Source organism: Arvicanthis niloticus, chromosome 6 (genome assembly GCF_011762505.2).
Source record: "Arvicanthis niloticus isolate mArvNil1 chromosome 6, mArvNil1.pat.X, whole genome shotgun sequence".
Classification (NCBI taxonomy): Eukaryota; Metazoa; Chordata; class Mammalia; order Rodentia; family Muridae; genus Arvicanthis; species Arvicanthis niloticus.
The window spans coordinates 23,525,593-23,549,832 of record NC_047663.1 but is presented as its reverse complement, the minus strand read 5'-3'; the positions used below and the strand labels follow the sequence as shown (position 1 = coordinate 23,549,832).

The window sequence follows — 24,240 nt, the reverse complement described above, 5'->3', positions numbered from 1 at the left end:
CTGCTGTCCCGTTGTCTGATCCGGCCCTGAGTTTGGGAATTTGATATGGGTACAGGAGATCTGTTGGCCACTGTTTCGTTCAGCCTGCCCACTGTATCCTTGTAAAGTGATCTGAACCACAGCAGGTGGGATGGGATAGGAGGGCGGTGAGCCCTCTGAAATGCACACTGCCCACTGCAGAAGAGTCTGTAGATAGGAGTTTGGATGTCAAGCGCTTGCCCGCCCACGGCCTTACTCGAATGCTCGTCCCCCTCGGGGCAATGTACAAGCGGGGAAGGCCGAGCTCTCGGGAGGAGTTTGGAAAGTGTATGGCACTGTAAGGGTTAAGGAGCACAATTGTAAAGACTGATGGGAAGCAGAGACCAAGCGGGATTGAGAACAGATGTGAGGCTTGATTTAAATCACATTTTATTGGATGCTGCGGCCTTAAGAGACGTGACTGCTTTACAGTTTGTTTCCACACTGTGGGCAGCTGCTGTCTGTTCTGTGTCCATAGTAGGATCCTGCCCAAAGAGGAGCGGCCTCCCCGCCTCCGTTGTATTTGAGGCTTGGCGCCTTCCTCTAACTGTAGGGCTTGAGTCAGGAACACGGTTTGACTCTCAGTGGGACTGCGCTGTATCCTCCCTGGCCTCTAGCCAAGATCGCATTTGCAGATTCAAAGGGGCCAAGTTCCTTCCCCTCTCTACCTCTTCTTCCCCCCCCCCCCCCCCAAATTTGGAACTAGGGCTTTCTGTGTACTGTTTTGTTAGTTTCCTTCAGCTCCCCCCGCCACACACACACACACACACACACACACTGTTGATTTCTAGGTCATTGCTGCTCTTAAGACTTCAGCAATTGGAACGGGGTTGGTTCTGTCAATGATGCGTGAAGCAGACTTAGAGTCCCTGCTTGGCTTCCGCTGCCCTTGTGGGGGCAGAGGCTGATGTATGTTTGTCAGTAAAGTCTTAAGTGTAATTCAGACGCCAGGGCGGAAAGGAAAAGAGAGTCCTTTCCTTGCCCGGTTTTTTCACTGAAGCTGGAAGCTATGGGAAGGTGGTGGGAGTTTTAAGTGGAAAGGGACGGGCCTGTGGTTATTAGTTTTTGCCAGGATCTTAGGCCACATGAAGTAGTGTGGCAAAGATGCTGACCTACATTTTCTCCTTTTGAAGACACTGGGATGTGTATAGCCTGGTTTGTCATTATTTTTATTATTATTGTTGTTATTTTAAGAACCAGATAAGCTTCCATAGTGTTGGGTATTGCTATGGAAAGAACATAGGCTCAATAAAGTTAGTATGATTTCCAACCCCAAGATGCCTCTGACATCTCTGGCTCAATGAAGACTTGCCTGTGGCTAATTCCAAGAGTGTGTGAGGTCCAGCCTAGCTACCCAGAAATGAGAAAACTTGGCAGAGCCCTTTTCCCTTCCCTCCCTTCCCATTGCTCCTCAGCCCCATCCCCACCCCAGCACAGGAACATTACACTGAACCACACATTCCCAGTCCTCCCTGCCTGTAAGTACTTTCTAAAGATACACAATAAACTGGACCTGGTGGTACAGGCCTGCAATCCCAGTTACACCAGACAAGTTCAAGGCCAACCTTGACAATTTAAGAAAAGAGTTCCTGGGCTTGCCTGATAAGCACAAGGCCCTGGGTTGGTAAGGAAAGATACCACCATAAAGACCAATAGATTAAGTCATGTTTGTAAAAGAAATAAATAAATACCTTGACGGTTCCTTTGGTAAACTCCTTTCCTGTGCAAACATGAAGACCCAAATTCAATCTCCAGGACACTCCACCACACATTCACACACAAGGACTTTTAATTCCAGCACTGAGGAGGCTGAGTCCTTGGGGCTTGTTGGAGGCAGATCCTTGGGGGCTTGTTGGAGGCAGATCCTTGGGGGCTTGTTGGAGGCAGATCCTTGGGGCTTGTTGGCTGGCTAGCTTCTGCTTGGTCAGTTCAGGTGAGAGACGCCCCTGTTGTATAAATAAATAAACAAACAAACAAACTAATAAACAAACCAAGCAAGCCTGCCAGCCCCTGAGGAGTGACACACCTACAATTGACCTTTAGACTTCACATGCACAAAAATATCTTGACTATTGGGGTTGGAGGAAGGGGTGGGGTGGGGGGGAGGCAAAATGGTTTTGTTACTTGTGGTATCGGAAACCGGTTGGGTTTACTGTGTAGGAGAAACCCTCTGCAGACTTTATTTACATTTGTATCGGTCCCCAGCACTAACTCTGGTAGCTATTCATTAACTGCTATTCAGTGAAGGATACAAAGAAGATACTGCCCCCCCCCCCCCCATCTAGAAAACAGTTCTCAGCTGGAGGTAAACTGCAGGCACACTGGGCTGGGACCCTGCAGAAGGCCTTGTGGCAGTCTCAGGGCCTTGCAGCCCATCCTCTGGATATCCTGCTAATTTGCTTCAGGCAACCTCTATTGCTTCAGGGAGGCTTTGGCTATGGGTTGGTGACTTGCCTACAGGCTAGGAAGAAGTAGGTCTGTCAAGAAGTTACCTCACAGCCCCAGAGATTGCCCAGAAAGCTGCTTCTGGGGACTGGGGAAGAAGCCACCTTTGATGTCCTACTTTTTAGCTTTGTAGGGGAATATTATCTCCGTTTCCTCCTGATGTCTTCTCCACAGAGAAAGGTGCATGAGGTCTAAGTGTGTGTCCTCTGGTCTCAGGGTCCAATTCCACCAGTCTAGATGCTGCCAGTAGAAGCAAGGGGCTGGGGTAAAGGCTGCAGGCTGGCAAAAGGAGAGTTGTCCGCTCCCGTTTTTTTTTTTTTTTTTTTTTTTTTTAAATTTCTAATTGAGTTCTGAATCAGCCTCACTCGCTTTGATCCCTCCTCTGTTTCCCACACTGCCTGAAAGAGCCAGATCAGCACTTTGTAACAAGGGTGCGCCTGCTCCCCACACCCCCCCTCCCCTGACGCTCTCTGCCGCCGCCATCCACTGCTTGTCTCCTTCAGTTAAGATAATGAAGATGCTGAGAGATAAAATGTGTATTTAATAAGGGTGGGGGCAGGGAGGCGGAAAGGGGCAGCCAGGGCCTTCCCTAGTTTGGGGCCTCGCCAAGACTCTAGCTGAAAGCAAAGCCAGAGTAAGACTTGGCCTCAGGGTGTGGGGGTTTCTGGGCCTCAATCCAGCTGACTTCACTGCCTGCTGTTTGCCCTAAATTCCCCCACCTCCACCCTCTCACCCCCACGCTCCTTTCCTCTCTGCTTGCTCCCAGTGGGAAAAAGGAGTCTCGCTTGACTTTCTTTTCAGCTGGTAACTTGGCCTTTGCTGCGGTACCCCCCACCCCAGTATCAGCTGCAAGGTCAGACTAGGGCAGCCCCCTGTAGCCTAGGCCTGTAGAAGCTGTGGGTTCACAGTGGGGGGCGAAAAAGCTGGAGTTAATGAAGGCCAGCTGCCCGGCTGGGTTCTGCCTACAGCTAGCTAGAGGCCAGCGTTCAGTGGTGGTTAGGTGGAGGGGGAGGGTGACCTCCATTCCTGGGTACAAGGATATCCTGTGGCAGCGGGGCCTGTGCTGCTCCCGGAGCTCGGTTTCATCCTCAGCTTGTGAGAGACTAGGTCTGCTTCCCTTTCCCCTGCTCCTCCCCTCCCCAAATAACACTCAGCCCTTCTTACTGAGCTTTCTAACTGTAGTGGTGGCCCAGCTGAGATCTGAGGATCCAAGTCCTTTGGTAAACACTCATTAACTGCCTGGGAAGAATCCGGAGTCCTGTTTAACAGCTGGGAGAGAACTGAGGCACATTAGGGTGAAAGGCTTGACCTGAGCTCACCCCAGACTCCACCCTGGGGCTTCCATCCTTGCTGTCTAGCTCCTTCCAGTTCTGCCAGCAAGACTGTGAGGGCTGGAGGCTCTGCCCTTGCCCTCTTCCCTTCTAGGGAGAGGCCATATTCCTTCCCTCAATATACCCTGGTCTTCTGAACCTTCACCCCCATGACACCCTCCACCCCAGCCCCGCCTCTGTTGCTGGAAGTAGTATGCAACACTCCTTGCAAAATGTTCTCAGTCCAGACTCCTCAGCCACCTCCCAATGCCCGTCTCGCCCACCACGCCTCAATTTTTCTCTCAAGGTGGCCAGAGAAAGGACAACCTTTGAGAACGCTCTTCATCCTATACTACAGAGCCGAGCCGGTGACCTTGAAGTTGATTGGCTGTGTTTAGAGACACCTCTGCCCCGGAATACCCGGGGAAATGCACTTTGACATATTCCAGTGGTAATAAAGGCTCAAGATCCTGTTGAGGGCTGAGCAAGGGCCCTGCCTGGATACCTAGGTTCTGTGTCTTAGGCATCCCCTGCTACTGTCATCTCTAGTACAGGATGTATCCAAAGCCCTCCCTTCTTAGTCCCATTTGCTCAGACTCTCTTACACATGAGTCCACACCACAAGCTGCCTAGTACGCCATAGTCTAACAGTCCAAGACCAAAGTCTCCAGCTGCCAACGAGAGACTCCACCCAGCTCTCTTCCTGAAGACCATGGGTTTGTCCTGAGCCTCTTAGGCACTTAGAGCTGCTATAGTCTGAGAAAAGAGGAGAGAAGTAGATGTTCGTTTGTCTAAATGGAAAGTTATTCTCCCTACATTCTTGTAGCTGATCGCTAGCTAGCCCAGAGGGAGGGTAAGAGAGTAAGGTCTTAGCCTCATCCCCATGACTCAAGGCCGAATCCATAGGCTCAGGAAAAGCAGAAAGAAAATGTCTATTTGTCCTGTGACCTGTGTTGAGATCTGATACTGCTCCTGGCCCCTGCCCGTGTTTCCCACCCTCTATCTTTCTAACAGTGGATTCCTTTTCCTCCTTCAGTCCTCAGCGCCTTAACCAAGTGGGGGCTGGTATAGTAAGAGGGCAGGGTGAGCCTACAACCTGAACAGTGGGCTTTAGGACCCAACGGGAACCGTGCCTCTTGCAGCAGCCTAACCCAGAAGCAGGGGGGAATCCTGAATCGAGCTGAGAGGGCTTCCCCGGTTCTCCTGGGAACCCCATCGCCCCCCTGCCGGCACACACCTGAGCAGGTAAGACCGTGCACGCCCCCCTCCCAATTCTCCCTAGGTCTCCTTTCGCTGGGGCCTCTCGGCTTCTGATCCGGCTGCTTCCTTCTTCGGCAGTTCAGGCTTTCCCCATCCCTCCTCCCCCCATTGCTCACAGTAGTCTAGGGAGGTGGGAGCCTGGGAACCCTGGGGCGTTGGAGACCTCAGAGCCCTAGACCCCCGGAGCGCCCCTCGTGCAGTTTGCCCCCCCCCCCCCCACAGGCAGTCTGCATTCTCTAGCTAAGAATGGAAAGTGGGGGAGGTCTGCCCAGGCCCCACGCCCTTGCACCCTCTTTTGCAGTATTGCCCTAGCCCTCCACCCCCACCTCACCCAGACAGAAGGTAACCTGACTGAAAAAGTGGTGAGGGGCGTGAAGGGGATCGTACTCTCCCTGAGGGATTTCTCCCTTTCTTCCTCGTGGCTTCCCAGCCTGGAGCTCAGGACTTTGCCTCCACTCCCTGTGTAGGGAGCCCAGGTCTCCTTCCAGGTGCTTGTCACACTTGGGTGCCCGAGGGCTTTGCAGAAAGGTGGTGGAGGTTCCGGGGTTGGCTGACCTTGTTCTCTAGGGAAAGTCCTTTCAGCTTAGGATTCTCTTGCCTGCCGACACCTCTGTGCTTAGTGCAGAAGCCCCCTCCTTTGAGTGCCCTGTGTAGACCATGTGGTTGTAAGACCTATACATTTTGGATAGAGGTTTCTGTATGTATCCAAGGGGAGAGATCCCAGGGAGGGCCAAGCCAGCTCAGGCTCAGTCCAGATGGCTGGGGAAGGGGGTGTGGACCAGATCTGGAAGGCTGAGCAGCCATGCCAGCTCCCTGCACTCCTTGGCTTTCAGAGCCTTGGGCTTCTGGTGTTACTCTAGAGCTGGGAGGTCCCCAAGCTTCGGCTCTCCTGCAGGCTCTCTGGGAGAGAACTGGATGGCACCTTCTGTTTACATTGGCTGGTTTTCCTCTCCTGTGGTGGGCTGATAGGCTCTGTTTGCTGAAGAGCAGGGGCAGGCATCACATTATGGTTTGCTGGGTTTCTATGAAGGGCTGGTGGCTTGTCTTGAGTAACTAGTAGTCATGTGTGTAGCTTGCCTCCGGGGGTGGCTGGATGGGTAGGGACAGAGAAGAGCTCCTAACTTACCATAGTTGAGCTCTGGGGACGTTGTGAGGGTGGGTGACATATACCTATTTGGAAACTAGCAGTGTGTGTGTGTGTGTGTGTGTGTGTGTGTCCTCTCTCCTCCCTCGTGTTTCCCAAGGTCCCTCTGATGGTTGGCTTTGGAGGAAAGAGTCAGTCATGGAATGGATTCTAGAATAGTTCTGCTCTCAATACAAGGATGCTGGGTATGAGCAACAGACTTCCAGTCAAAGGCCTGAATCTGAGAGTCTTAACCGAATGCATTTATAGCCATCTGTCTCTTCAGCTAAACCTCAGTTCTTTCATTTGTAAAACTTCTAAAGCTAGCCACCTGGGCTTACCTGACCATGACCCTGCCATAAAAGGCCCCAGGAGATAATGTGTAAACTCCAGTTATGACTCTTAGAGTTCTAGATTGGGAACCCTCCTTAAATCTGGGTCAGATTCTCTGCCTTCAGTCTCCTTCCACCGCTACCCAGGGGACAGAGGAACCTTGCCTAAGGACACAGAACTTCCTGAGAACAGCAGCTTTTCCTGCCACCAGGATGCTTGGCACACAGCATAAATCTGTGTGCACCAGATTCCCCTTTTCCTCAGAGGCCACACAGCTTAGTCCAGGAGCCTCTTCTCCATCTCTTCCTTTCACCATCCCCGTCTGCGTCCTTGTCTGTCTCTTCCCTGCCCAGTGGCCTCCTTGTCCGGCTCACTGGGCAGGAGCCCTAATCGGATTGGACAGCTGAGATATGTGTGGTGGCTGAAAGCAGGCGGGAGAGAAGCAGAGGGGCGGACGGTGTGAGAGCCGCCCCTGACACTGCCCTGGCTCCCAAGAGCACCACCTTGGGCTTGCTCACTCCTGGCTTCTTCGTTCCAGGAGAGGAGAGCCAGAGGAAGCCCTGGAATGAACCCCTAGGGAATAGGGAATAAGGAGGTTGGGGTGGCTCTCACGCCTGAGGCCCTGATTGATACTTGGTCTTAAAATGCAGGCACCTTACTACTCTGATAAGGAGAGAGGAGAGACTCCGGGGAGCGCCAGGCTGTCTTCCCCCCATTCCCATGGCTTCACCTTCATGCTCTTTCTTTCTGTTCAGAGTAGTACTTGCTTCTTCAATTCAGCCCTTTTGGGAGCTGCAGGGGCAGTGTGTGTGTGTGTGTGTGTGTGTGTTCGTGCACACGCGCGTGCCTGTGTCTGTTTGTCTGTGTGTATTCCTATCAAGCCTGTTTCCTTTCCTCCCCTGGAAGATATTTTTTTCATTTACTCTCTGGGCTGGAGGCCAGGAGGCCTGGGTTTCCCGCCTGCTTCACTGTGCAGGGCTCCCTTGCTGGCCTCCAGAGAGTCTCTGAACTGGTTTCCTGACGCCTGTATAGAGAAGGCCTTCCTTCCCTAGGGCTGGGAGGTGCCAGGAATCCCAGATGGGATGAGGAGCAGGTACTGTGTGTAGGTAGCCTTGGCACCAGCGAGAGCTGACTTCTCTCACGACCTCTGATTAGTCTTGCCGGCCCTGCTTGCCCAGCTTGGTGGACACAGCCTAGGTCTGCCTCCAGCCTTCTGGCTTTCCATGTGGGTATCCAAGACCTCCTGTTGCTATTTTGGCTATGGTATCTGAGGGGGTACTTACTGAGATCCTTATATCCGAGCCATGCGTATTTTGGGGAGCAAAGGGCTAGCATAATTGAGGGTGGGGTACTAGCTTGTCTTTCCTCTCTCTAGTCAGGCTAGGATAAAGGAAACGAGAACACACTTTACCAATGCCAATTCCCTATGCCCTCAAAAACCAGAGGGTAGAGCCAGGCCTTCCCTTCTCAGTGCCCACAATGTGGTTGGCATTGATTTGTCAGAAATTGGGAAGGATTCCTTCTAGACCAATGACCTCCTTTCTTCTTCTCCCACAGGGCAGGAGCAACTCGTGATTGTAAGCACTTAGGAGCAGGCCTTCCCCTCTAGGGAAGGGGTGTGGGATGCCCCAGAGATGGCCAAGTTGGCACTAGCTCCAGACTGGAGTGCTGGACACCGTTTTGAGCTGAGAGTTGGTGGGTGAGGGCAGGGCACAGGCCTCCCAACCCCCCCTCATTTCCTGCTCTCTGGGCAGCTGTGGGCGAGAAAGGCTGTGGGGACTATTTTTAGTTGGTCTGTCCCCTGGCAGGAGGGACGTGCAGAAAAGCACGGGGCAGGCAGAGGGGCTGGCCAAGGTGAGGGTAAAAAGACAGACTGAGGAGTGAGGAGAGGCCAGAAGCAGCAGACAGAACAAGGAAGTGCGCTGGTCAGGGGACAAACTTGCTGAGAGGGGCTTGACCAGCTCAGAGCAACGGAAGAGCTCTGGGGACCTCTCAGGTTTCTCTGTCCAACTTCCCTTGAATCTGACAGGGATTTTTGTCACCTAGACAAGCCCCTTTCCCTCACTGATGGAACCAGAGACGGATGTATTTTATCCTAAGACTCAGAACCAATCACCGGCTATGCCAGGATTGGAGCCCAGGTGGCTTGCACCACTCTTCTCTGGTGTCTATCACACAGTTTATGCTTCCCTCACAGGTTTGCAGCAAGGAGAACCTCAAGCCAGGGACGTGAGGGAGGGCTGTTTCCCTCCCTGCTTGTCTGTGCAGGGTCTCTGTAAACCCCAGCTTGGTTTGTTTGGGTGGCCTGTGGCCACTGGTGTGAATGGAGGCGCTGGACAGCTTCCAACACATTCCCAGGCTGGCAAGCTGTGGGGCTTGGAGCCACCTTTCGGAAGGGACATCCCGTCCAGCTGTTTCATTTCAGAGACCTAGAGAGGGCCAGGGATTTTTGTCCACAGTTGCAAGATGAGTTGAGGACAGATTGGGGACAAGGACACATATCCTTAGACTCCCCAGAACCCATCCTGGGCTCATTCCTGCCATGCCCAGGGCCCATGCCATTGCCCCCCAGCACAGAAAGGAGCCAGCACAACTAGCAGCAGTCTCAGATTAGAGGGCGGAGTCGTCTGAGTCCTAGGAATAGGGGTTGGTATGTGGAGATAGGTCAATAGAGACTTGACAGAAAGCCACCCGCCATCTCTGGGGATTCCCTTGGCAGTCCACCCCCCTGAGGGACTCCATGTTGTACAGGTGCAGAGAAAACCATTCGTGGGATTGTAAGGTGAAGGGCGCCCCCTAGAGTTGTTCCAGAACCTTTCTGTGGTGCCAGCTGGAAGGAGTTGTTGCAGATGGGGACCTTAATCCAACACCTTTCCCAACCCCGCCCCCTGTCACTCAGTCCCTCCCTCCTGTTTCCTGGCTGGCCACCTCCTCACCAAGCAGCTCTCTGAGAGAGAGGGCCACAAATTATGGTGCAGGAGCCCCTCCCCCTGCCCACTCGGTTTCCCTGTCTCTGGGGTCCTGATTTATCATGCCCACCCCACCCCCATCATGCCTGCTGCACTGTGCAAGAAATCAATAGTGTAAGTGGATTGAGGCCCTTCAGCCCGTCAACTCCCTTTGGGCCCCACCAACTCCACTGGGACCCAGTGAGCTACTCAGAGCCTTTCAGTCTCTCAATGCAGGCATAGACACACCTAGCGGTTGTAGCCCAAACACAGCTCTGGAGCCCGGCAGCAGCTCATTCTGTCTCCATCTCTCTTACCTTCTCTTTCTTCCACATACATATACTGGGCTGGTCTTCGAATGACAACCACCCTTGAACATTTATTTCCTAGTTTGGGTGGAGTGGGGTGGAGGGGGCTCAAGGGAGAGCAGGCTGCCAGCCAGAGGGAGGGAGGGAGGCAGGTGGGTGAGGGAGGTGGGGGATTGGGTGACAGCCCACCCCATTGGCTTTGGTAACTCAATCCCCTGCCCCACCCTCATGATTTCCCTCCTGCTCGACAACTTCAGCAGCTGCTGGCAGGAGTGAGTGTGTGTGTGTGTGTGTGTGTGTGTGTGTGTGTGTATAGGGTGAGAGGGGCTGTGGGGGCAGGAGCGCTGCCAGGACATGTTTAAAGGAGACTCATAGCCTGGGTACAACTTGGGTGGCGGGAGGAGGTGGGGTAAATCAGAGAGTAGGTGGTGAGTGATGTGGGGGGAGCAGGCTGCAGGGGGGCAGCGCAGCCCAGCCTGAGGGTCTCACTAAACTTGTTGGCACTAGAGCAGAGCTGGTGTCATGGAGTTGGGCAGTAGTGAGAGGACAGGGGCTAGCAGAGCCACAGTTCAATCTTGGATGCTGAAGCCTGCCTTCACCAGGGGGCGCATGTAACCAGGGAGGACATTGCTGGCCCCTGTCCCTGATCCTTAGGCCATGACAGCCCTGGTAGTGACTAAGTCGCTTCTGTCCCAGGGCTGGCAAAGTACCAGACTCAGCTCTTCTCGGTAGGTGAGTCACTGCCCTGGCATCTTCCCCGGATGCGGCTGAGTCACCCGGCCATGTCTGCCTAATAGGTGGGCATCATGCTAGGGTTAGGGTGGAGGGTTACATGTGTGGCCCCCAGTGTCTTCTCTCGTCTCTTTCATCTCCTGGCCTTATCCATAAACCTGAAGAGCCAGGCAAGCACGCTGCTTCCTCTACATGAGGCAAAGGAAGAGGTAGCAGGCTTGAGAATAGAGTGGGATATGTTTGATTTGGAGGGGGAAATAGGGGCATGTGGAGCAGACAGCTGTGAGTTTGAATCCCAGATCTGCATCAAAAAACTGTAAGACCTTGGTAAAGCAATAGTTTTGTTTGAGGCAGGTTCTTACTCTGTAGCCAGTCCTGGCTTATCTAGAGCTCATGGCCATCCCTCTGCTTCAGATTCCCAAGGCCTGGGGACTATAAGCATGAACCACTACATCCAGTTGGTTGGCAATTTCTTCCTTTTTAAAAAAGATTTATTTTATGTATATGAGCACATTGTAGCTGTCTTCAGACACACCAGAAGAGGACATCAAGTCCCATTACAGATGGTTGTGAGCCACCATGTGGTTGCTGGGAGTTGCACTCAGGACCTCTGGAAGAGCAGTCGGTGCTCAATGCAAACAGGGCCCCATTAGACTGAGACTTAAAAGAAGCTAACTGTAGGGAGTATATCTTTCAGATAAACAAGCTGGGAGGCTGGGGAGAAGGAAGTGGAAGCTGGTTCTAGCAGGTACCTCCCTCTTGCCTCACCCACCTTCAGGTGGTCTGGGAGAGACTGTCTTTCCCCATGCCTACTTCAGGTTCGGCTTAGTGCTTGCATGCATGTGCATGTGCTTTCTCTCTCTCCCTCTCTGTCTGTAGACTGTTCTCAAACTTCTAATCCTCCTGCTTCCACTTCCAGAGTGCTGGATGCTGAGCAGATATATTATATATATGTACCACCGTGCTGGACCTGACGCTATTCTTTGGTCATTCTGTTTTGAAACAAGATCTTACTCTGTAGCCATCACTACATAAACCCAAACTGGCCTCAAACTCCAGCAATGCTCCTGCTGCAGCCTCCCAAGTGCTGGTGTTAGAGCTTGCAGGTGTATGCAGCCACACCTGGCTTGATGCTGTTTTTTAGGGGTTCCACAAGCTGTAACTCCTTTGAGGACTAGGAGCTGTCACTGGACAGTTGTTATTACTTGGCTGAGCTCACCCTGGTCTCCTCTAGGCTGATGAGGGACTCCTCTTGTCTTGGGAAATTAGTGCTTCCCCCCCCTTCGCCCCACCCCCACCCCCACAGCCTGGCTCCTGCCTGAAGGGATAGTGGAGGCCCTGGGCAAGCCCTGGGGCTGCTCTTCTCTTCCACTTGCCTCTCACTATATTCTAAGTGCTCTGCTCTCCTGAAATAGGGGCCCTGCTGAAGGGTGTGAGAACCCCATTTTGAGACCAACACAGCTACTGCTGTGGATGACTCCTGGCCCCCTACTTAAAAACCCCTTCTGATCCTACAGTCATGCTTGGATAGGGCTGGACTTTGGACCTGTGGTGCCCTGGGCATGAAGGAAGTTTCCCAAAGCGTGTAGGCTGTGTGTCCAATCTTGTATGTGTCCCAACTCCTATAGGAAGCAGTTTGTGCGAGCACGGGTTTTCTCTTTCATCCCCATAGGATGAGCTGCATCATTTGGGAAGCATATCCCACTCTACTCCATGGCCCTGTGTGTAGGTGCCTTTTTGTGTGTGTGCTGGGTGTGCGTATATATGTCTTGGAGGTGTACACAGTCACACCATGAATATGTGTGGGGTTATGCAATTGTTCTAGGGTGTGTGTACAAGAAGAGTGTGCCCATATGCTGGCAGGTAAGCCTGAGGTGTGTACAAGAATGTACCCCCTGGGTACACACCTTTAATCTCAGCACTCAGAAGGCAGAGGCAGGTAGATCTTTGTGAGTTCAAGGCCAGCCTGGTTTACTGAGCAATATAAATATAGCCAGCCTGGGCTACACAGAGAGACCCCTGTAGAAAGAAAGAAAGAAAGAGAGAGAGAAGAGAGAAGAGAGAGAAAGAAAAAAAAGAAAGTGAGACAGAAAGAGAGAGAGAGAGAGAGAGAGAGAGAGAGAGAGAGAGAGAAAGAAAGAAAGAAAAGAAAGAAAGAAAGAAAGAAAGAAAGAAAGAAAGAAAGAAAGAAAGAAAGAGAGAAAGAACCTGAATCCTTTGCTGGCAGGTGTGCCTGAAGGCAGCCCATGTGGGAGGCAGTGTAACTCGAGGTGGACTGGCCCTAGGTCATTCTCTTAGGTTCCAAACTTGGATGGAGGGTCCTTATGATGGTGGGGCTCTGGCTGGAAAGCTTGATAGGGGAACGGAAGGGGGTGCGTGGAAGGGAATGGGTTAAGCGTCGGCCTCCACATCTGGGAGCCATTGACGCATTCTTGCCTGCTGAGCGCATGTTTGTGGATGGATCTGGACGGGACAGATCGGGGCGGGGCAGGAGAGAGGGGTTGGGCGGGTGGTTCGCACCGGCGGCGGAAATCCAGACGGGAGCGGGAGACTGTTCTAGCCCAGCGGGCGGCGGCAAGGGTCTGGGGAAGCGCTGCACCGCTTTACCAAGTTTTCCCTTGCGTCCGACCTCTGGGCAGAGTGTCTCACGGACCTGACTTGTGCTACCTTACAAAGCCGCCAGAGCAGAGCCAGAGAAAGACAAGCAGATACTCCAGTTGTAGGCCCGGTTCAGACACCCATGCAACCGTGGACAAAATCCTCCGTGGGCCTCGGTCCTCCTGTTCTTAGTCTGAAAATCCGGACACCGGATTAGATTCAACGTCTCTAGGGTGGAGGCCTGGGTGTGTGGCACTTCCCTTTCCAGTGGGATGTCCTGTGAGGGGCACTTGCCACTTCTCTACCCAGGAACTGGGTGAGGGAGGCCCTGCGTAGTGGACCCACCCTCCTTCAGTGCTCTGGAAACGTTAACCTTCCTGACTGGCCCGGCGGGGGCTTGTGACAGTTGGGGATTGAGGTCTGTAAGAAGGAGTGTGATTCAGATCCTGTCCTGGAACACGCACGAACTGCCGTCGTCGGCCCTCAAGTGGAAGTCTTCTAAAGTGGAGGGGGACTCCAGGCCTCCCAAGAGCTGACTTGGGGTGATCGACCATACTTGTAGCTTTCTAGCTACTCGGAGGGAGTCAGTTGAGCTAGAAATTTCCTCTAACCCACTCAAGCGGGAGAGGTGTTTGGGAAAGAAGAAAGATGTTCCTATGAGGAAGACGGTCTTCTCTTTGTACTTCGGTTTTGCAGATGAGAAATTATTAAGCAAAGTTGTTTTGCTCAGGGTCAGATAGCTTTCAGTTTCAGCTGACCCCGGAGGATCGTGATTAAGAGAGACAGAGACTTGACAGCCTGGGCAGGAGTCAGTGCGTTCTCCATATTACACCACCTCCTTTCTTCCCAGGTTCAGTAGGTGTGTGTGATGTGTGTGTCCCAGTGAGTGTGGGCGTGTAGCAGGGGGTTGGGGGGAAGAAGGGAGTGTGTGTAGGATACCGCACCCTGAGGTTCTTTCTCCGCCGAGTCGTATTTTTATTCTTTTCTCTGAACTTCACACACACCCCTTCTCGCTCTGAATCTCTTTCTGGCGTGTTGAGGGAGGGATTCTCCCAGATTCCCACGGTCCAGACACCAGCTGGAAGCGTCTCCTTTAAGACTCGCCCTTCCCTGGGTCTATTAAGGAGAGAGGGGCGGGTGTGAGCCTGAGGACCCGCCCCCGGCTAGTGATTGGCCCGTGGCGTGCAGGGGCGGACCTGCAGCATGGGGGCCTCCCTCCCACCCCAGCTCCATACCCTCCGCCCCCCCCAGTCTAGGGCTCCGGGTAAAGTTTCAGCCTCTGCACGTGACTCGCCATGGCCGCTGCCGTCGCCCCGCGCCCCTGAGCTGCGGCCCCCTGGACGGCTCCTCTCCGAGGACCCCACACCCCTGACGCCGGGCAGCGCCGCGGCGCCTGCTTGGGGCAGACCCTGTGCCCGCAGACGCGCCGACGGATTGCATCCCTCGCTTCGAGGTAACCTCTCCCCTGGAACCCTGGGGAACCCTCGGCTCTCTCACACATCGGCGCCCGGTGGCCCGCTCTGGATGGGAGCAGCGGGCGGGGACTGGGTGCCGGGCGGTTTCGATGGGGACCTGGGGTTTCCTGGGCTTCTCAGCCTGCCGCTGGCGTGTCCGGGGTTGGGGAGCCCCGTCTGCGCCGCGTCTTCGCGCGCACAGCCTTGAGGCTTCTGTAGCCGTCTGCCGCGCGTGTCCCCGGCGCTCCAGCCTTGGCGGATCCACTGCTGGGAACTCTCTTTTCTCTTCAAACCCAAACCAAACAAAAAGACTTCTTGAAACCTGTTTGGGGAGAGATCAGATGCCCAACGGACTAGCCCCCTCCTACTCTTTTCTCCTGTTACCTGAGCCGCCCTGTGGTTTGGGGAGAATCAGCCAGGGGCCCACCCCCACCAGAGGGAACTGGCTGGGGGGGCGGGGCTCGCTCAGCTGGTGTCTAGGTTGGAGTGTGGGGGAGCCTTCAGAATTGGGTGCGGGAGCCAGTGCAGTTGGGTGAGACGCGCCTGAGTCTTGTGTTATTTGGGGCTTGTGGAAGCCTTTTGGGGTGAGGGAAGGACAGAATAGACTGGCCGACCTTGCTTCGCTAAGGATGTCTGGGATTTAGTGCCACCCACGAGGCTTGGAAGCTGCTAGCCAGATGTGTGTATGTTGAGGGGTGGTTGGCAGATCAGTTTGACTGTGTCTCCTTTCCTCTCTGGGCACTGCCCTGCTTGCTGTCTTACTGTTTGTGGGAAAGGAGGACAGATCCCCCAGTGTGCTAGGCTGGGGGTGGGGGCTAACTCATATGGAAATAATTTAAAAAGCAGCAACAACAACAAACTCAGTCTTGAGAAGTTTCTTACCCTCCCCTCCACCCCACTCTTCATCCCGTCTTGAATAAGGTGCCCAGCATGTTGGCATGGAAGGGATGGTACCCCCTGCTTCTTACCTGGTGCCAGCTCCCGATTTTTGCAACCAGATTGCTACCTTCTGCCTGTGGACCCTGTGTGTATGTATGTGTGGATGTTTTTCAACAGAATTGCTTCCCTTTGCTCTTCACCCCAACTCTCAATTCTGCTCTTGATCACCCCACCAGGCTGGGGACGGGGCTCAGGCGTGTCATCCTTTTTCTCTCAAGGCTTCACAAGGCAAGATTTGGGGTGGGGAGGTGGGGGGGGTGCGGATTATCCAGTAAGGACTCTGATGTCCTGTGAAGAAATTAAGGCTCAGACCCCCAAACTCCTCCACCTCCTCCAGGGCTCTGTATGGAGATGAAGCTGAGGAAGGCCCCATATTGGAGTGGGGGTGGCCTGGAGCCTTGGGGCTTTCCCTAGGAGGGATGGAGATGAGTCTGGGGGAGGGAGCAAGAAGAGGTTTTGGTGTTATATATGTAGCTCTTCCTCCTGAGGAATGGGGGGGGGGGGAGGAGGATGTGGAGTCATAGAGTTTGTGTCTGTGAAAGATGGTACACTGGGAGGGGCTGGCCCATCAGTACTGCCTGGGAGTCTGGGCCATGAAGCAGAGAGGTCAGTGGGGTCAGACTCAAGCAGGCCCTTGGGAGCCTCTGATGGTGGATGCACAGGCACTCGGAGGGTGTGAGCCTGTGGTATGTACAGAAGACTGCCACTGCAGGAGCCAGGTGGCAGTTCTGAGAAGCCCCTGGGCTGGGAATTAGCCTTGCCTTCTACAGCTCTGACTCTGTCTCTAGTCTGACCCTGAATGCACCTGCTGCCACCCTGGGATCCCTCTCTGGTTCACCTCCTACTCCTAACCATGTGGCAGCCTGGCAGGAAGCTAGCTGTAGCTCATCCTGATCACCCCTGTGCCTCCTCTGATGGGCACAGTCACCCACACATGCCATGACGTTGTTCCTGTCAGCCTGTCTAGTGAGGGGGTGAGGACACTGAGTGGCCTTCAGGTCTGCTTGGGGGACACTGACACAGACTCTACCATTAACCGTTTGCTCTCTGAAGCTGCCTTCTGGGATTTTTCTTACCAGGTGACTCTGCTCAAAAACTGTGAGGTTTTAGATGGATGGGCTTGAAAGTTATGTGACATGCGGGCAGGGCACAATATAGCCTTAATGCCTAGATCCCTGTCCCCTGGGATGCCTGAGGCAGAGGAGGACCCCTTCTCAATTGGAGGGGCCATGGTGAGCTGAGCCCTCCATAGGGTCTGCTGGGGAGCACTGCCTGAAATGTGGGGTGATGGGCAGCTCAGGAAGGTAATCCTATCCCTTTGACAAGTAAGTACAATAATTCACTCCCAGCGTCCCCACCCCTGTCTGGTGGTGGTGGTTTTAGGAGTGTGGGAAGCTGTGGCAAGAGCCTCTGGCAAGATGACCAAGGTTGTCTTGCCTTACCAAGTCTTGGGAAAGAAGCGTAGCCACTGATACCCCCAGCTTGCAGAGGCTTTGGCTAGGCATCCTAGCTGACTGACGCCTGCTGTCTTTTCCTCCTGTGTTTCCCTCCACCCTCCTGCTGCTGTCTGGAGCCCACACGCTTTCTGTGGGCTGTGGGGGCAGGGCAGGGTCTGGTTCTCCTTGTGTGTCCCGGAGGTGCTCTGAGGATTGGCAAGATGGGTTGAGGGTGTCTGGGTGTCCCTGCAGGGTGGGCAGCATGAGGGGGACCTGGCCCACAGGGTGAGAATATGTCAGTGTGGGTGTGTGTGTCCCTAGTCTGGTTTGGGTGTGGGTGTCTCTTGCTTCGTCTGGCTCTTGTCTGGATCTTGCCTCCCTCTCTGGTCCTCACACCCCTCCTTGGATCTTCCCCCCCACCCCCAAAAGCTGGGACCGCCTGCCTTCTCCTCTCTCTGCAACTGGAACCTCCCTTGCCTGTTCCAGGAATTTAGTAAGGAGGAGGAAGAGGCAGGCAGGCAGACAGACCTCCCACACTCTGGTCCGCCCGCCGGCCTGGCATCGTAGGGAGGATGAAATAGGTGTAGGTTTTGTCTGGTTTCCCTGCTTCCTCCATCGCTTAGGGGCTCCCTCCTGCAGAGGTCCTGCAACTACCCTGAGATGCCTCCTTCCATTTAGCAACTGCCCCCAAAGCCCCCTGCTGGACCTCCAGGCTCCGCACTCTGTCCCAGGAGCTGATGGGGGGATTAGGCTGCTGCCAGCCTGGCCAGCACCTGTTGCCAACCCCAGCCTTGTAACTGGAGCTGGCCAGTGAGGGGCTGCAAAATGACAGGTGGAATTTCTGCAGCCAGCCCCCAACCTCCACTGGATATGCCTTTCTGGTTGGAGCTAGGAAAGCCCATCCCCCCCCACCTCCCTGTGTCAACCTAATCGGAGCCTTGATGCTTCCTCCTGTCCTGCCTCTCAGGGACCCCTTTACCCTACCATTGGCTGCTGTAGAGTTAGGCAGCCCTCTTTCAAGTTCTTAGAGCTCTGCTGCCTTGACAGGGTTCTGTGCGTGTGCGTGCGTGCGTGTGTGTGTGTGTGTGTGTGTGTGTGTGTGTGTGTACATGGGGGGCAGATGGGGTGGTTCTCTTAATGTTTTAATTGCATAAAAACTGGGAGCTTAGCTCTCGGCCGGTGGGGAGTCTGGGGCTGGCTGGCCGCCCGGTTTGAGCTAAATATAGCCTGGGACATCTGCAGAGAAGGGGAGGGGAGTGGAGGGAGGTTCCATTCCCCTCACCTCAGCCAAGGTGCCCTCGTCTGGGCGGGCACCTTGGAGCAGGGAGCGGGGATTCCTCAGCACAAAGGGCAGGGGAGTGGTGGTAGGGGCTGGGCATTTGGGAATCTGCCTGCTTGGAGGCCAGCAGAAAGCCAAAATGAACCCGTAGGCTCAGGGTAAGACCCATGTGGGGTACGTGAGATACTGGTTAGGTCCTCTGGTCCTGGCTCCCTCTTCCCCAAAAAATTGTCTAAGGTTAGACAGCCTCAGTGTGTCACGGTGACCTACTCATTGTGTGCCTGTGAGTAGAGACCTATTAAGTGCCCCCCGCCCCTCCCCCTGGAGCATCTGCCCCTTGGGCCCTGCTACAGGTCCCCAGCCCTTCTGTCCCTTGCCCCACAGCGAAACCTTCAGCCCAGGAATCGAGACTCGAGAAGGGGAAGCTGTGGCATGGAGTTCTCTGATCTCCAGTCACGGCAGGAAGTGGAGAGGAGGGGGGATGAGGGGGGGTAACCTTGAGTGGCAGGTGGAGGGGGAGGGCCCTGTGAGCCCTGTATGAACTGACCGTGCATAGTGGTGAGGAGTGGCCACCCTCCCAGCTGATCCCTCTTCTCTCCAGCTCCAGGGAGGGGAATGTTGGGGGACGACGGCTGATTCCCCAAGGGCTGCAAACTCTCCTGTCAGCACCCCCCTAACAGCGAGAAAAAAAATGTCTTCCTGTCACGTGCTCATCACTTCCTGTCCCACTGTGGTTCCTGGGATGTTTGTTGTTGGTTGCCATGGTGATGGCGGCCGTAGGCACTACCCCTGGTTTTTGTGGGGAGGGAACTGCCCCTCCCCTCAAGGCCCACAGTTGGGAGGGGGGGGGCACTTGGGAGGCCTGACTAGGGGGCCCTTTCAAGCTGAGTCTGTGTGTGTGGTCTCTGACGACTCAGGTCCCTTAGGGCCCTCAGACTTCTGTCTGTGGGAAGGAGTCTCAGCCACCTACTCAGACTGTGTTGGGAAGACTGACTTGTGGCCATGACTGTGTGAGACTGATTTAGTAGCCGCATCCCCCCTCAGTCTGGGTCCTTCTGCCTTTACAGACCTCACTTCATAGACCCTTGTCTTTCTCTCTCTTCTCCTTCCTTCCTCCCTGGGGAGTTTGTGGCTTGGGATCCAAGCTGGAAAATACAGGACTCTGGGCCACTGGGTCCCTGGTGTTTTATGGGTGGGGAGACAGTGAGTGTTTCTGCAGCCAACTGGCTCTCCTACACACACAGCCGCGAGCCTCTCTCTGATTCAGCAAGCCCTGTTCTTGAAGGCCCAAGAGTTCAGTAGCCAGATTTTCCCACCTAATGTGGGCTTCTCTGCATGCTAGGGATAGAGAAGGGAAGAGATCCCCCCCAATTCTTGCTGGACTGAGGGGCTCCTTTTAGAGTGGGAAGTTCCTGGGGGGTCCTAGGGTGTGGGGTTGTGGGGCAGGGAACACTCTGACTCAGGCCTGGTCTGGGGTCAGAGCCAAAAGGATATCCTGAGGTAGGAGGGGTGTTCCTGGCTTCCCTGCAGCTTGGGTCCCCAGAGAGGCATGATGGGAGGAGACTGGTAGCATCTAGTTCTGTTGGCACTGTGCCCTAGGATCAGAGTGTAGCAGGCTGGGGATGGGTCTGGACTGAGGTGATGAGTGGGCAGGGATGGAGCCCACCGCTACTTGCTGTTGATCTGTCTGCTTCTCCACTCACGCCCCCCTCAGTGCTTCTCCACTCATACCCCCCCCCCCCCGCACTGCTTCTCCACTCACACCCCCCACTGCTTCTATACTTACACCTCCCCACTGCTTCTACACTCACCCCCCCTGCTTCTACACTCACTCACACATACACAAACTACATTGCTGCTTCACTCACACACACACACCCTTCCCCTAATTATGACTGAATTGTGTGTCTTGCCTGGTGAAGAGGAGGTGGGGGGGGGCAGCTGCCAAGGTGAGGGTGGGGAAAGCCCCATGCCAGGTTGGGCGTGCACATAGGTGATTTCCAAGCTGGGGGGTCCCCTTTGTGCCCCTTTGGTCCCCTATAGACAGAGCTACTGTTGTACCGTCCACACACTCCTGTGGTCTGGCTGTGGCCAAGGCAGGCTCATTTCTTCCTCTTCCTGTTTTCTTCCTTCCCCATGGGTTGGCCCCCTGCTTCCTGTAGGCCTGGGCTGCCCCCTGGCCTTTCACCTACTCTCTGTTTCCGTGGAAGACGCAGTTCCATCCCTGGTTCTGGATGTGCCCCTTAGCTAGCCTGGGCATGGGAAATTCTGAATGAATGAATGTGTACCTCAGGTGGGGTATGGGGTAGAGCCCCTACTTCTTTTTCTTGTGCCCAGCTTATCCTGGGCTTCTATTGTCTGATTGATTTTCATGCTTGTTAGCCATTCCCAGCTGGCATGTGGCCTCTGGGAGCTGGGGCAGATTTGGGGTTTTGTGGAGTATAGATTGGAGATGTATCAGAGCCATTCTCAGGATGAGGGGCTGTATCTTAAATCTGTTAACAGGGTTGGCACCTAGCAGCAAGATACTGTATTTTTTACCCTGCTGAACCCTGGAGGACATGCTCAGGGCCTGCCTTCATACCCTGGGGGCAGGTATATCAGCCAGGCCTAGCTGTAGAGATGCCTGCTGGAGGTATGCTGGCTGCCTTCCACTTGGTCCTGTCCTGCCTTTGATAGCCTTTTCCTCAGTGAGGATGAGCTTGCCTGTGAGGAGGACAGTGAGAGCTTTGACGGGGGTGGGGTGAGGGGGGACCCTTGGAGCAAAGAGAGTTATGGTCACGACTACTTCCCAACCCGGTCTGCAGATGAAGCCGAGTGGGGGAGGGGAGAGGTTGTGGCTTTATGTGTACATGTATTTTTTTTTTTTTCCTGGAAAGCTTATAAATAGTTCTAGCCCACTGTTCTGGTTTGAAATCAGTCCTGTCCTGCCCTGCCCCTGCCTGGCCAGCTCAGCTAACTCCAGGCAGGGTAGGGGGCGATCAAAGGATGAAGGAAGGGCTTCCTCTCTGCCAGGGCTGGAGGCCCTGCCACCCAAGTAAAATTTGAGCTCTGACTTTCATTTGCGTATGATTCATTAATTGTCTAGAATGTTTAGGAAACCCCCGTCTCCCCCCTTTTTTTTTTGAGCTCTTCTTCAGTCTTTGTCTCTTCAGAAGGAACTGCTTGGGGCTAGGTATGTGATTTGTTTGGTAAATGGCTTGCCTAGCATGCACAAAGCCCTGAGTTCTAGCCACAGCACCAAGTAAACCTTATGCCTACCACCTCAGGATTCTGGAAGTAGAGGCTGAGAAACAGAAGCTTGAGGTCATCAATCAGCTAGTTTGAGGCCAGTTTGGGACACAGCAGACCCTGTGTCAAAAATAAATAAATAAATAAATAAATAAATAAATAAATAAATAAACAAAAGTAAAACAGAGGGAACAACTTGACTTCTGTCTCCGGGGAACCCTTGTTTTGAAGGGGCATAGTGGAGAGGGTGTAGGGAGGCTGGGGGGGGGGCTCAGCTAGGTTTTGGGGCCTCTTAACTTCTCTCTCCCCAGAACATGGGAGGAAATGGCCTATTTCTCTTCCCCTTCTCCCCTCCCCAAATCCAAAGATTTCCCTTTTTTGGTTTATGAAATGCAAGAAGGGAATTTGGGAAAGGGTTGTGGTCAGGCCTCTCTGCCCACACCCCTGATATCCCTTTCCCCACAACCCTCCCCTCAGTCTGGGAGGAAGCAGATCCAGAAAAATGGGTAATGTTCCCTGCTAGCTCTGTCCACAGAGGCTGGCTCTGGTTGGGGGCCAGAGAGAAGCCAAAGGGCCCAGGGACCCCAGGTGATAGAGAGATGGGAGAGGGGGAGACTTAAGTGCCTTCTCTGTGCCAGGCAGTGCTAGGTGCTTCCAAGGGAGGCAGTTCACAGGCAAGTAAACATACCTAGAGCGGTTAAGCCATTTGCCTAAGGTCATCCAGAGTGGCAGAGCTGAGATTTGACCCTTCAGACCTCCGGGTTTTCTCTCTCATCTTCCTGGCTGCCACATGCGCGCAGTTCTCACTTTTTTGGGGGGGGAGGGGGAAGGGTTGTTTGTTTCTAAAGTGTGAAACTCTGGAGTGGTGTGTGTGTGTTTGTGTGTGTGTGTGTGTGTGTGTGTGTGTGTGTGTGTCTGTGAAGATGCCAAGGGATCTAGATAACTTTGAGGGATTAGAGAACCTAGTAAGGAGAGGGTGCACGGCTGTTGACATGCCTCCCACCCCTTTTTTTCTGCTGGGCTCAGTGGATTGGAGGTGTAGGCCTGTGGTTTGCTCTCTCAGGGCAGGGTGCCTGTGAACAGTGGAGGTTGCTGGCAGAGGGTGGAGGTTCGGTGTGGGTAGCTTGTTTTGCCTCTTTGGTGCTAGTTTAAATTCTCTTGCCTGGGTACAAGGGGCCAGGGCCCAGGCATCTCTGTGAGGGTCATGGCTCCCAAAGGACCTTTAAAGCTCCGCCCCATCATCTTTGCCCTTGCCTATCCCTCTTCCCTGGTCAGCCTGGCCCTTGGCCCACTTCTGTGACCTTTGTCCCTGCCCTCACTGGAGAGCCAGCCCTTCCTCCTCACTCAGGGAGCTGAACAACCTTGTATTGAAGTTTAGGCCCAGCTGGGTTAGGTTACTTGAGGATATGAGGCCTTCCAGACTCTCCCTGGAGGTGTGTGTTTGGGCTGGGCTGGTAGCTTGAAGCCTGGTCCAATTTTAACCTCTTCAGGGAGAGACTTGAGGCATGTTCTGAGGTAGATATCGTCAGACTTCTCTGTGGGCAAAGCTGTGTTCTAGAATGTGAAAGACTGGGCCTCAGAGAGCCCAAGCTAAGTGTCTCCCATCCCCCCAAAGCAAGGCCGGGATGCCTGGATCTGGAGTGAGTAGCTTTCTGGCTTCAGCCATGGCTCTGGTTGGCCTCTCTTTGGCCACCTGCCTCCTAGGCCTCACCTGTAGGTAGGTAGGTAACCCTCTGTGTAGACATGAATCTACTGGAGGGTTAGGGAATCCTGGTACATGTTGGTATTGGGGCTTGTAGCATAGAGAGGACCTTGAAGCATCTCCTAGTATGAGAAGTAGGTCCAGGGGCAATGTTGGCAGTGTCGGGGCTGGGAACAAAACATGGACTTTGGGAGACCGTAAGGTGACAGTTGCATATCTCCTCAGAGTATGTACATGTACAGCCCACGCACACAGGTCCTGAACTGTACCCATTGTGTGCTTGGACTCAGGTATGGAGAGGTGCTATCCCCAGGCTGCCCCTGTCCACATGCTTGCCTGGACACAAGACTGGGGCAGCAGGTGTGGTCTTGCACACCCAGATGGTTTCTGTTGGCCTGCACGTGTGAGTTTCTGCCAAGTGTGCGTAGTATTTGGACAAGGATCCAAGCATATACACTTGTTGATAAGGTCAGTCAGGCCTCCTCCACGTGCCTGGCTCTTCAGCTCATGTTCTGTTTAATAGAGTCTCATCAGAGACTGGGGTCAGAGGCAGCTGGCTCTGTAGGTGCTCCCCTTCCCCCCCACGGCTTCTACGACACAGACACAGAGTCATCAGCCTGTGAAGGGAAGGAGATGCCTCATTCAGGATTGAGGCCCAGTGGTTGGTGTGATGAATTCCAGTAGAGATCCTGGTCTTTATCATAGCTTAGATTTCACTCTAGAGGCAGCTGTTGCTTCTACCTGCTAGCCACTACCTGTCCCCTTTCTCCCTGTCTTCCTCAGTTGACAGAGAAGACACAGGCTGGGACAGTCGACAGAGGACACAGTGCTCTTCCACAGTGGCCTTGGCAAGGACTCCCCCATCCCCAGCCAAATGCTGGTTATATATGCATCCCCCAGTCTCCAGGCTTAAGCCCGGAGCTTGGAGCTTGGAACCTGGTATGTCCTAAATTTGGGGTGTAGGGATGGAGGGAGAATGATGGAAAGGGACAATTCTTTAGGTACCCCACCCCACCCCAGAGTTTTGCTGAGATATTAACTCACTAAAGCATTCAGTCTTGAGTCCAGCATGGCTGGTATAGTTTCAGTGCCTTGGAGGTTGAGGCAGAGGGATTGCAGACTCA

At 54.0% G+C, this 24,240-nt stretch overlaps 1 protein-coding gene and 1 long non-coding RNA gene across 4 annotated transcripts in view; one reads left to right on the top strand and one right to left on the bottom strand.

Moving 5' to 3' along the window:
* The first annotated feature begins 4,941 nt into the window (after positions 1–4,941).
* The window catches only part of Rara (retinoic acid receptor alpha), a 45,387-nt gene continuing 26,088 nt past the window's right edge, over positions 4,942–24,240 (top strand). Inside the window, exons 1-3 of one of the 3 annotated variants that reach the window (XM_034505652.2) lie at positions 13,795–13,934; positions 14,327–14,528; positions 23,900–24,055. The gene's annotated coding sequence lies outside the window, so the exon portion shown is untranslated. Of the gene's footprint in view, positions 5,019–13,794; positions 13,935–14,326; positions 14,529–23,899; positions 24,056–24,240 lie in introns of those variants that run through there. The other 2 variants (XM_034505651.2, XM_076935818.1) reach the window with 2 other exon arrangements.
* On the bottom strand, positions 13,928–18,885 carry LOC143442674 (uncharacterized). The gene is made up of 3 exons (XR_013111043.1): positions 18,731–18,885; positions 14,573–14,851; positions 13,928–14,191 (listed from the first exon to the last, which is right to left on the bottom strand). It is a non-coding gene; the product is annotated as an uncharacterized LOC143442674 (long non-coding RNA).